This window comes from Parasteatoda tepidariorum, chromosome 10, assembly GCF_982258835.1.
Source record: "Parasteatoda tepidariorum strain Cologne lab strain chromosome 10, Ptep-v5.0, whole genome shotgun sequence".
Lineage (NCBI taxonomy): Eukaryota > Metazoa > Arthropoda > Arachnida > Araneae > Theridiidae > Parasteatoda > Parasteatoda tepidariorum.
Genome location: NC_141764.1, coordinates 64,192,997 through 64,206,424, shown reverse-complemented (window position 1 = coordinate 64,206,424; position 13,428 = coordinate 64,192,997). Strand labels below are relative to the sequence as shown.

At 30.8% G+C, this 13,428-nt stretch overlaps 1 protein-coding gene and 1 long non-coding RNA gene across 5 annotated transcripts in view; one reads left to right on the top strand and one right to left on the bottom strand.

Annotated features, from left to right (window-relative positions):
• The window catches only part of LOC107455010 (calcyphosin-like protein), a 43,479-nt gene that overhangs the window by 17,755 nt on the left and 12,296 nt on the right, over nucleotides 1-13,428 (top strand). Inside the window, exon 1 of one of the 4 annotated variants that reach the window (XM_087154105.1) lies at nucleotides 11,417-11,437. The exons of the other annotated variants lie outside the window; for them this stretch is intronic. The gene's annotated coding sequence lies outside the window, so the exon portion shown is untranslated. Of the gene's footprint in view, nucleotides 1-11,416; nucleotides 11,438-13,428 lie in introns of those variants that run through there. 4 annotated transcript variants of the gene reach the window in all.
• LOC122269373 (uncharacterized) lies at nucleotides 3,310-8,784 on the bottom strand. The gene is made up of 2 exons (XR_006225151.3): nucleotides 7,808-8,784; nucleotides 3,310-4,299 (listed from the first exon to the last, which is right to left on the bottom strand). It is a non-coding gene; the product is annotated as an uncharacterized LOC122269373 (long non-coding RNA).

The following is a 13,428-nucleotide window of genomic DNA, read 5'->3' as shown; positions in this document are numbered from 1 at the left end:
ATTCGCTAAGGAAAACTCAGATTTAAATACAATTGGTTGCATATTACTTAGCATAATGTGAACTTTTTTAATATCACAAGAACCAAATAATGAATTTTTCTCTATCTGAACGTTCGTCGTCCTCTTAAAATTACATAATTAATTTAATTTAAATTTATAATTACAGGAATTAAAATATAAAACACTCATATATGCCATGCTCTTCATTTGTTGTTTCTGAAATTAAAGTTGCAATATTGATTTGTAATAATTAAGCGTAATGTGTTAACCTTCACATGTCTCTCTCTTTTTTTTATATATAACATTAAAATACAACACAACAAAATGTAATGTATCGTGACAATGGTGGTCTTCTATGCACGGAATATCTCTAAATGAGCAAAGTAGCAAGTGTTATGGTTTTGAAAAGAATAAAAAGAGTGGCCTAAAAACATATTTTTTTGGCGAGGATATCTATTTTAATCACGCAATGTTACGATAACATACTTAAGATATAGTCTTTTTCGTTTCAATTTCATTAAAGTGGTGTCTATTGTGACTTTAAAAGTTTTAGTTGGCTGCAATAAATTTAATTTCTGTAGAAATTGATAATGACCTTGTACTTTTTCCATGACTTAGATAAATACGATAAAATAACATCAGAAAAATAAATAATAAATCACATTGATAAAATTAAATACAAAGTTATTAGAATATCATTCATTATAATTGTACTCCATATTTGTTATACAAAGGTATAATGTTAAACCAGTCCCCCAAGGTTTGGTGTGGTCCCTGAGTATAAAAGAAAAACCAATAATTAGAGGCACGGTAGCTGAGCCGCGAGTGGGATTGCGGAGAAGAAAATATTTATTTATCATTGGTCTGCTCTACATTTTTACACTATTGATATACGGTGCTGCACTGTTAATAAAGATATCCCTTTGATAAACCTTTTATATCACATTTTGACACAGAAAGAAAGAATAAAAGGGAGGTTGACTTAGTACCCAACCATACATTTAGAGTTGCCCAACAACAGGTTCACAGGTGACGAACCTCTTGACAGTCACTTAGCTTCTTATGCGATGGATCTTAGCACTTATGATGCTCTGTATGTTGCTCACCCTGTAAGTTGTTTTTCTATAGTATAGCATACCGAAACGAGCAGTTCCCCGCGATAGTTACATATTCAAATAGCTGGGCTTCTTTTTTTGCTCCAAGACCCCACACTGAAAAGGAATTAAATAAGTCATTATGGGATTTTAATGTTTTAAAATAATTTAATTCTGAATTCGTGATGGCAATGCAACAGGGCAGCTCAAAACAATTAATGCCGAATTTGGAGGCAGCCAATAAATTACCAAAATAATAATAATTGAGTGACACTATGATGTTGTTGTAGTTCATTTACGTCGCACTAGAGCTGCCCAATGAGCTATTGGCGACGGTCTGGGAAACTTCCTTGAGGATGATCCGAAGACATGCCATCACAATTTTGATCCCCTGCAGAAGGGATGGCACCACCGCTTCAGTAGCCCTACGACCTGCAAGCGAAGTCTAACACTCTACGGTAAAACAGTTTAACGAGGACCAATACCGCACACCCTCGGTCCCTACGCAGATTGATCCAAGTGGTCACCCACCCGCCCACTGACCGCAGCCAGTGATGCTCGACTTCGGTGATCTGCTGGGAACCGTGTGAGTGACACTATGAAAAAGGACTTAAAGCAGGACAAGAAGTTTCGGTCATAAAAGTAAAGTAACTACTAGCAATATCAAAATTTTCGCTCGCAACTATTTTCACGAAAAATAGGAACAACTTATAAAATGTTAAATACATGTTTTGTGATTTTTTTGGTTACTAAAACCACAAAAGAATGCAGAAGCTGAAAATTTGAAGATAATAACTAAAAATAAGGTTACTATAAAATAAAAAAAATTCTTTAAATGAAAAAAAATATTAGAAAATTAAAATATCAGAAGTGTATACGACTGACATTCGTCATTAAATTTTACTTTGACTAGGGTTAAAGAAAATTTATTTAATGAAATTCAAAGGAAATCACCCTGTTTGTCTTCAAGGTAGGTTGTTGTTAATTTACGTCGCACTAGAGCTGCACAATGGGCTATTGGCGACGGTCTGGGAAACATCCCGGAGGATGATCCGAAGACATGCCATCACAATTTTGATCCTCTGCGGAGGGGATGGCACTCCCGCTTCGGTAGCCCGACGACCTGCGCGCGAAGTCGAACACTTTACAGTAGCACAGATTAACGAGGACCAATACCGCACACCTTCGGTCCCTACGCAGATTGATCCAAGTGGTCACCCACCCGCACACTGATGATTGACTTCGGTGATCTGCTGGGAACCGTGTCTTAACGATCAGTCCACTGCGGGACTCAAGGTAGGTATGTACTTTATTTATGTCGCACTAGAGCTACATAATGGGCTATTGGCGACGCTCTGAGAAACATCCCTCAGAATGATACGAAGACATGCCTTCGTAATTTAGATCCTCTGCAGAAAGGACGACCTATGCGTGAAGTAAAACACTTTACAGTAGAACAGTTTAATGAAGACCGATACCGCGCACCCTCGGTGTCTACGTAGGATGATAAAGTGGTCACCCACCCGCTTACTGACTGCAACCAGCGATGCTTGACTTCGGTGTTCAACTGGGAACCGTGTCTTTACGATCAGTCCACTGCGGGACCGTTTACCTTCAAAGAGATTCTGTCTATTGTTTTCAGTCTATTGTGACATCCTAATCTGTAGCAGATAAACGCTCTCATAATTCTGGGAGAACATGACAGTGCAATTCAAAATATAAAATTTTGCTAGAAAAAATAAATGGCCAATGGCAAGAGGATGGAAATTTCGTACACTGACTTAAAAATGGAAAAATATTGCTTGAAATAGACTATCGATATTTGAGCCAAGCCCCTACTTCTTATTAGAGGTCTCCATTGTTTGCAAACTTTTCCCCACAAAATACTGTTTATTTTTGGAAATGAAATGAAAATTACTATGTGCTACGCCATAATATTTTGATTAGCTTTCTACATATCAGTAACATATGATGGTCACTCAATAAGATTTTGAAAAGTTTTCATTCAGTTAAGCTATTGAAAAGTTTACTCTATTAAAATACGAAAAGCTTAAGAGTATTATAGTTTGTACATATTAAAAATTCAGTGCAAACAAATATTCTTTTCAACTATCAACACAAAAAGTATTGTGACTGAACTGAATAAGATGATGTTCAAGGTATAGTAAAATGTGTAGTAAACAGCAAAAAGCAGTCTTTAAAAAATAACATTAAAATTTATACCAATAATCCTTTATTAACAGATAATATAACATAAAATAAATAACATACAATAAATACAAAAACAGGTGGTATAAATATTGATAAAAATAATACAAGTTTTTCATTTTCATTCAGTCATTAGTTAAAAAACACATTAAATCTTCCACAACAATAGAACAATAAAACATTTTTGATGGACTATAACAATTAGAAAATGCTCAAAATTAACCTCTTTTAAACAAATCATATTCAGTAGTTAAAAAAATTAATATATCTTTATAATTTTCAGGTTTAATTTAAACCTAATCACTATACTTCTTGAACTAAGGGTACAATCTTGTTTACATTAGAGATGAGCCAAAACATGATAGACAAGTAAAAAAAGCCAATAAATTAAATACAATAAATATACTATGATAATAGATATACTATAAATACTATGATGGTCTATTTGTAACTGTGCATTGATTGGAGGAAGCAAATTTACATATAATTACAGCTGTCACATCTTGTTTGATTCAATTTTAACGCCAATTGAAAAGCCTTCTATTATAGCACTTGGCCTATATATTTTTTCTTATAGGCTGTGGTAACTCCGTAAACAAAATCTGAATGTTAATTCCATTTATCCAGTGAAGAAGATATCAATTCTGAAGTTTTTCATAAAATCATGGTTCTTCATAAAATCAGGAAAAAGAGTACAGAGATCAGGACAGGAGAGATCAGTGTCCTGATGAGAACAGATTACACTTTTAAAGACTCCGAAATGAAGTTTATTTCACTGGGAACAATCTCTAATTTCTCTTTCAATGACCAACAACTTTCTTGACACATTTCAGAGCAAAAGAAAATTTTGCTTCATATATAATGATACTTGACATTTGCAAACATTGCAGAACAAGGCACAGTAATTGTTCAAGAAAATGGCTTGCTTTCTAGGGGATAGATATCATACCAACCATCAATTAGAACAGGGGTCTGTCTAGGTTTCTATGAGAGAAACCTATTTTGTGAAAATTTAGACATAATTTGTGAAAATTAAAAATTATATAAAAAAATCAACACAAAAATATGGTAAATTTTTCTCTATATATTCAAAAATACTTTTGCTATTGTAAAATTTTGGGCTTAAAATTGTATCCAAATTTAAAAATCCATAAAAATCATTGTCCATTGTTAAATTTCAACTCGAATTTTAAAAACAACAACATGCATTTAACAGTACTTGCACTAAAAGTTATTTTCATTACAATAACATTTTCCATGAGGTTATATTGAAAAAAGAGTCATAGAGAAAAAATTGTTTCATAAAAACATTAAGGTCTGTTAGAATAAATTTAGAACAATGTTCGAATGTTTAGAATAATGTTTGAATTTCAACTTCTTGTAAAGTTTACAGAGGAAGTGACTCTGTGTTCAATTAAAAAAAAAAAAAAAACTATGTAAAAAAAAAGTTCTCTATACTATGGCGTAAGCGACCGGTTAGGCTTACCACACCACTATCTGACCTAGCACGTGCTACCTATTCGTATATGCAGAATCAACTCCAGATTTATAGTTTCTTACGGGGAAACAAAATTTTAAGGGGCGGGGTGGAGAACCTTAGAACTTACTTTTTTAAAAGTATTTTGTGAAACTGCCGTTTTTCCTTAAGTTGAATTTGTGAAGGTACTGCTAAACGGTAGTAAATTTGCCCTGAACAAACCCCTGTAGAAAATGTTTTTCAAAGCTTTTACACTAATTGGTAGGGAGGGTGGCCAGTTTCTTTAACAAAATGAAATATGTTTAAAATTTTCAAGTACTTAAAGTCGATGTGCAAGTATTCAGCGCAAGCTGTCATACTTGGTACACACAATCACGTACATAATTGAAATTTTAATGAAAAACAGTTTTTTTTTGTTGGGAAGAAAATTATTTTTTACAATTTGGTTTCATTTCATTGTGGGAAAAATTTGCTTTATCTAAGTGTACTTTTTTCTGACAAGACAAGTATTAATATCATGGTTTATAATAAATTTGTATAGTAAACAAATTAATCATTTAACTGTTTATGCTAATTTTGAATCATAAAAAAGATTGTTGCATTTTATCTAATAACAAATATTTACTTATCATTTATTATTTTTAATTTCAAAATAGTTAGTTGGGTTTCAGAGCTAATCAGACAAAGGTCTTAAATTTCGTATCATATTTAAATGATTTAATAATCCCTCATTTCAGTAAAGTCATCTCAAACTTGATACATTGAAAACAGTATTCTATAAATCAATGAAAAAAAAGTTTACACAATTTAAAAACATAATTGGCATTGATACAACAGAATTTTTTTTAAAAAGAAACAATTTATAGAATCATTTTTAACAGGCCGAAAAGTAACCATACTCATGAAGTATGAGATTTGATGTTTTGACACAGATTAACAGTTCTCAAAATGTTAATACAGAGATAAAAAACTTTTTCGTTACAAAGAAACTGTCTTTGATATCGTTTCAATCAGAAAATATTAAATAACAAACATAGAATTAACTTGTGAACAAAAATGTATTGAAACATTCTTAACAATTTCTTATTCTTTAAATATTATACAAAAGGCTACAAAAACAGTATATGGCAGTTCTTAGAAATTGTTCAAGTGGCTTAAAAATGAATATTATCAGGTCCAGAAGAGCTTCTGGATATTTTTTTAAATATTTTATCACGGATTATTATATTAAGCCCAAAACAATTTATTATGGTTTAAAAAACTAATCTCTGGTGTATTATAATTAATATTGTAACAATTTAGGTTACGTACAGTAAGAGATTATATATACTTTTTTTTTCTTATTAAAAAAATAAAATTTCCTAGTTAATGAGAAAATCATAAATAATAACTTTTAATCACTGATATTCCATAAATATTGTTTCGGTTTCAGTATTTACGTTTATAAATTTGTTAAGAAAAAAGAATAACAAAATGTGTGTCTGAATTATCAAATTTTTAATCATGAAGATCATAACAAAATTTTAAAAGAAATGAATCAGCTATTTCTTAGCTTTCAAAGACCTCACATTATTACAAGAATTGTACGCACTTACAAACTTACTTTCAGTTTTTAAACAGCGAATCTATAGATACTCATTCTTTTATTTATATCAGCATAGAATTAGCACAATAAAGCAACATAAACAAATATTTTTAATTGAGAAATTTTATTTACACATACATAAAACAACACATCAGGAAGCATTCTAACTGATTCAAATAAAATTATCTAATAAAATATAACCAGTCATTTAAATTCCTTATTTGTGTTCTTTTTAGTGATAAAATTTGTTAAATGACTAAGTTGACTCTTTTTAAAGACTAAAACAAAATAAAATATATAAGTTACTGTGAGATTTCTGTAACATGATCTGTGGCAGAACAACCGCCAAGCCTTAGAAACTTCTGGGCAGTGGCCCACGAGAAACTTAAAAAAAACATCACAGAAAGGGACCAACTCAATATAATTCATAGACACCTCAGGGCAAACATCTACATGTTTTTAAAAAAAAATTTAAAGTTAAAATTAAGTTTAAAATTCATTTGGCATCCTTGCGATTGTAGTTGGCGAGACAGAACTTGATACGGAAATATCCCTTAAGTTACATAAACAAAAATATATGAAAATTGATTGCACAATTATATTTCTGACCACTATATAAGGGTTCAGGGATTATAAAAGCATATGGAACAAGCATTTGGTATTTATTTTTCAAGTAAATAAAGGAATAATTTAATTGCTTACTCATAGTTTCAGAGCCCGCGTTAATCATTAGCCAAATGTGATAAAATCGCAAATTCGGCAGGAAATAAATTAAGCTTTTGTGAAAGTATTGGCGCCTGATTTTTTTCTACCGAAAGGAAAAATACATATATTACTCTTTTACCTAAAAAAAAAAAGTCAAAAGGAATTTTTGTGAAAAAAACCTGCAATTTTTATTCGATGACAATAATTTGTGTTAGACACATCACAAAACGAATTATACTTACGAATTAAATCACGTGATAATTTTCCCCAGTTTGTCAATTATATCAGATTATGTGGTAGCAAAATGCATATTACCATTTAATTAGTTTTGCAGAAAATATGTTTTGGCGTGACAATAACCTAATGTTGCCTATACTTTTATTACAACGTACTTATATTCAATTAAAATATATAAGGTTTATACTTATACTACTGCTCTAGTCTAAGAAGTTATCAAAAATTACTCTTGATTTGAATTTGCATATTATAATATATTTCAATTGATGGTAAATTTGTATTTTGATTTGAAGTTTTCTTTGATAAAAAATCAATCTTACGAAATTGTTAAGATTTGTCCTTGATTAAGAATTTTAAAACTTGGCTAGTACTTTTGATATTTGGCTAATAATTTGAAGTTTTTAGGGCGGAATCTGGGTTTCGTTTTATTATACATAGCAGTGTTTTTAATAATAATATATGTTTTAATTATTTCATGGAAAACATTTTAATAATCCTCACCTTTTATAAGTTTTTCAATTCGTTTCTCATTTAAATAGATTTCGAATCTTCGACTATTAAACGATATTTAACTCCAATGAACTGGGTCTCTAAAAATTCTCCAACATATCGATCGTAAGTGCCATACTTTTGCTTGGCCTTCCTTAAATGTTTTAGAAATGCGCCAAAAGATAATTTCTCGCATTTTGAAAGGATAAATAAAATTGCATAACCACCACATACAGTAGATCTTTTGTCTTGGTAACATTTTTTATTTCTTATTATCGTGCGATATTTCTTAGCAAAAGATTTTATAAAACCTCCATAAACTTTTGGACTTTTACCAAATGAGTCGAAATATTCCAGATGGTTTTCATCTCTTACATAAAATGCTACCCAATGAAGATTATCTTTTTTTGAATTAGATGATATGTTGGCAATAAATGTAGAATTATTTTCTACATTTTTAGGGATTTCATCAGCAGTAAAAACACCTTTAAATATGGATTTGCCTTCAGCAGATAAATTTTTCTCGATAATTCGTAACAATTCAGTGCCATGCAACATTCTGACCAGAAGAGAGCGTGCTATTTTGTTTGAGTTTGTTTTGTTTTGTTTAAGAAGTTTATACAGAATTTATATTTTTCACTTGTAACCTTTGTGCCTCATAAATCGATTGCAAGGAATCTGCCCAATCAGATTCTTAGAAGTCGTTCTTACTGTATACAAAACATCGCATGTGAAGGCCTGATTGGTGAATTTTCAAAATGCATGCAACTGTGAAAGTTAGTGCCATTCTCACTGCATCCGGTTCATGCACCTCCTTCTACCCATATCTACTTTTTCCTTTTCTACGCAATTGTATGTGGAAGTATTTCGTTGTTTTAAGCTTTGCATTTGCAACTGTCAAAAAATATAATTTAAAATATATTTTGTCACAAAAGAAATAAACAGAGATTTTTAATAAACCACGTAGCGAAGTTCGAAACAAATTGGCGATCGAAATGGGCTGCAGGTAGCGTAGAGCAGAACTCTTTTCCTATGGCAACACTTCACATGCTTTCCCCATTAGCGTGTGGAAAGTCATAGAGGAAGGAAGTACGTTAGTTTCTCTCTTGATTTTCATATAGATTAAAATCTTTTAACTTAAAAAACTATATGGAACTGAAAACTACATTAAACATAGTTCTAAAGAAAAGTATCGTAGAAATTTTAAGAAATATTTTTATTATATAGAAAGGAAAAATATTAAGAAAAGGGAAAGTATCGTAGCACATTCCTATACAACTGAAAAAAGGAGGAGAGGGAAGGGAGAAGGGCTAAAGGCATGAAACCGGTCTCTCCCCAGATGGCGTATTCGAGTGTTGCGATCGCGAATATTCACGTAGAAAACGAAGCAGTTTTGGGGCTACATCTATTCGCGATCGCAACGAACTATAGGGGGCGTTGTTGTATGAGACGCTTACCTGCGATTTCTATATGAACCGTCATTCAGTTACTCTGGAGACGTCGTTAATGTAGCGTGTAGCATTGCAACGTTCCTTCTTTAATGTGGCTTATTAAATTTAAAAAAGAAAAATGCCTGATCTTCTTTCTTGTACAACCGAAAACAAAATGGTATCTCTTTTTATTAGAGAAGGAACATCCAAAACACATCGGAAAAATATTTGTACATTAACAGAAAAAAATATGTATATTCTTATAAGAGTTAAAACCTAATGCCCGAGAAATAGTATTACTAAATTTAATGATATAACATGAAAGGCCCATTTAAACTTTACATTCTATAGTTTTAAGAATCATATTAGTTCAAAAATTAAAATGAACAAAAAGTATACATAAGCCTCATAATTTTATGAAATTTAATTTTGTAAACAACGTTTTTTGACAACAATTTTTATCAAAAAATTTCAAGTTTCAATAAAAATCATTATTTAGAAACTAAGAAACGTAAAATAAAGAATGCTGACGAAACAAGAACAAAAAAAAAAAAAAACAATTCTTTTTTGTCGCCATTTTTAGTGCTACGAATATTCGTCTTTGGGATTTGCCAAAATCAAAACAAGATGCAATTTATTTTTTCAGGAGGGAAATATTTTACCGAAAAAACGAAAATGTACCAATTCCCACAACATAAAGCTTTATCTTGGTAAACGTACGTTTTGGAAATGTTATTTCATTTGGAATCTTATTCATCAGAGTTCATATGGCGATATGATTGTTTTGAATCTATGCTAAACTCTATATCGGCTCATTTTCCACCGAAATCCGATTAACTATTTTGATTTTAAATAAAGTGTTTTATTTTATGAATTGTCGCAAAAATTTTAAGTGTAGATTAGCGGCACTTAAAAACCGCCAAATCTGTAGCAGCGGTGGCGTTAATACGTTAGTACCGAATTTTTATTCCATACTTTTCTGAATCATATTACTTCAAACATTGGAATATACAAGAAGTATACATAAACACATAATGTTATACCATTTAATTTTTCAAAAAAAGTATTTTGAGAACAATTTTTATCAAAAAATTATAAACTAAAAAACGGAAAATAAAGAATTCTTAGGATAAAAAAACGATTTTAAGAATTCTTTACATTGAAATAAAAACTTTCATATTGTTTCTTTTTTTATTATTCTTATAGTTCTTAATCAGACGTAAAAACCCATTCTGTAGTGTAGAGAACCATCATCAAATGAAAAAAAAAATATTTACAAGCAAATTTTTTATTGTAAAAATCATTGCACTTACCTGATTTATGATTCCCGGAGAATTCCAAAATGATAAGTTCCTTGTTTGAAAACTTTATTCTCAAATAATAGATACATAGTTTATACCTTCATTACTTTTAGATAACATACTACACAGCAAAATTTTATAATTGATATGAATTTGAATATGTAGCTAAAAACAGAATAGCTGAATTCTAGTTTAACTTATTCTTTCAAAATTAAAAAAAACTTACCAAGAAAACGATTTAAATTAATTAAGAATCAGCACAAATGGCACTATTTCAAGTAACTTGGATAATTTTTTATTGTTGTTTTCCGAATTATATGGATACAGAAATATATACTATTCTATAACTATTACAATTCTGTATGTTCTGAATTCATATTTATTCACTGGAATGACGAAAGCAATGTTGACTTCCCTTTAATTGGTAATGAATTGAAGACAGAAGAAATGCATTTTACCTTAATACACACATCTGTAACAGTATCCGAAATCGGAAGTCATCAGTTGCAAGTTTGTTGATAATAGAAATTAAAAATTATTGAGGAATTTTTCTTCAAATCTTTGGCGTGTTCTGTTCCTGAAAGATTTACTAATATTCTGGAGATTTTTTTCAAGTTCTTCGGCCTTTTCCTTAGGGAAATTGTGTTTCTTATTTGCTGCTAAAAAATGGCGTCTGATTCAGTCAATGACTTTGATGGAACTAAATGAAAACGTGATAAATTAATGTCCGATATTTACAGGCTCCCGCTAGACGGCGTACTCGAGCGTTGCGATCGCGAATTGAGTTGTATATTGATCTCTGTTGATCTGTCTATTAATTAAAGGTACTTTTCAAGTAGGCACTTTATTTTACGTCGCACTAGAGCTGTACAATGGGTTATTGGCGACGGTCTTTAGTTGAATGTTAAGAGGTAAGTTGATTGGGGTAAATGACAGTAATAATAAATTATAGGAAAGGAAAGTAATTGTAATGACAATGTTTCATTATTCCCAAGATTATTTGTTAAGCAAAAATTTTGCATTCGCCATGAAAAGTTTACAATAAAAAAATCTTTATGTTGATGCAAAATTACGCGGATATATCTTTTTCAATCTAAAGTGGTAGTCAATGTTTTTAGTTTAAATTTAAACGTCAAATTAATTTTCAAATGACTTGATTGAGGTGATGAAATTCAGGCGTTAAAAGAGCAAAGTTCAATATTAATTTGTTTTACTATAGTTTTAAATAACATGATTAGAATTTAAAAAAATATATAAATGCCAGTTTTTCTCATTTTTTATAAAAGGATTCTGGGTGTGCAATAATTTTCAACATCATTCTATACAAACAATTCAAGCAAGTTGTATGACATAATTAACATTAATACTTCATCTAATAAGAATAATTAACATTAATAATTAATCTAATAAACCAGAAAATTTTATTGGCAAGTATTTAAGTGTTGGAAAAACTAAACAGTTTTTACTTTTCTGAAATATTATTCCACTACTACTTTAATAAATGCCAGAAAGTAAAACGGTGAAATTTACACTATCATACAACGAATAAAAAAATTTTGATTTAAGTCTTTAAGCTTTTTTTAATTAATCAATGTCATGAAAAACGAAATATAGGCTTTAAAAGATCAGAAAATTCTGGATTTTTTATTTTTGTTATTGCAAAGCAAAACAAAATACAAATGAAATTCACCGAATGGCTTAAGATGATTGACAGTTCAAAAAAATTGTATCTTGAAGCTTACGTTTCTCAAATGGATTTTTGTCCCGCAGTGGACTGATCGTTAAGACACGGTTCCCAGCAGATCACCGAAGTCAAGCATCACTGACTACGGTCAGTGGGCGGGTGGGTGACCACTTGGATCAGTCTGCGTAGGGACCGAGGGTGTGCGGTATTGGTCCTCGTTAAACTGTTCTACCGTAAAGTGCTCGACTTCGCGTGCAGGTCGTCGGGCTACGGAAAGCGGAGGTGCCATCCCCTCCGCAGAGGATCAAAATTGTGATGGCATGTCTTCGGATCATCTTCAGGGATGTTTCCCAGACCGTCACCAATAGCCCATTGTGCAGCTCAAGTGCGACGTAAATGAACAAATCAAATCATGAATTTCGTTCAAATTTCTTATTTTGTCATTTAAAACTAGATAACAGAGTTGAAAGTGCTGTAAAAAATTGTATATCCTATAATTCATTTGTATATCCAATAATATATCCTATAATTCACATATTTTTTGTCGTTTAATAAATGTAAGAAATAATAATTAAAAATTGTTATTTTACATGAAATTATCTCTAGATAAAAGAATCATTTAATTGCGTGCATAATCGCTTATAAAATTTTCAACAAAAAAGAATTTATTTGTTGTTAACTGTCTTGCCAATAATATTGTCATCATGCCTCCATATATGTTTTTATTGAACGTTTCATATTGCATCGTATAATATTACATCGTTTTTCTATGTTAGTATTAAATGGTTGTTCATAATTTTTTTATTGAATGTCCCATATTATACTTTTTGTATGTCTGTATAGAACGTTTTATTTTATATTGTTTTACTGTATTTATATGGAATTTTTCATGTTATGGTCTATTATGGTGCTTGTATTGAATATTTCATATTATATACCTTAATGGTATATTTATTGAACGTTTTACACTACAACATTTCATGATGTTTGTCATGCCTCCATATACCTCCTTGTTGTGATGGCGCTGTCATCAAGGTTGATGTAGAAAATAAAGATAGTAGAGTTCCCACGAAGTGGCGGTGGTGTAAAGACGTTCTTTTGGTAGTAGTTTAATTATTGTTTGAACAGTGAGATATCTCAAATATTGTGACCATATTTTCTAGATTGCGTCTATCCCCTATATTTTGTCTGTTAGAAAACCAAATCCATCGGGTGAAC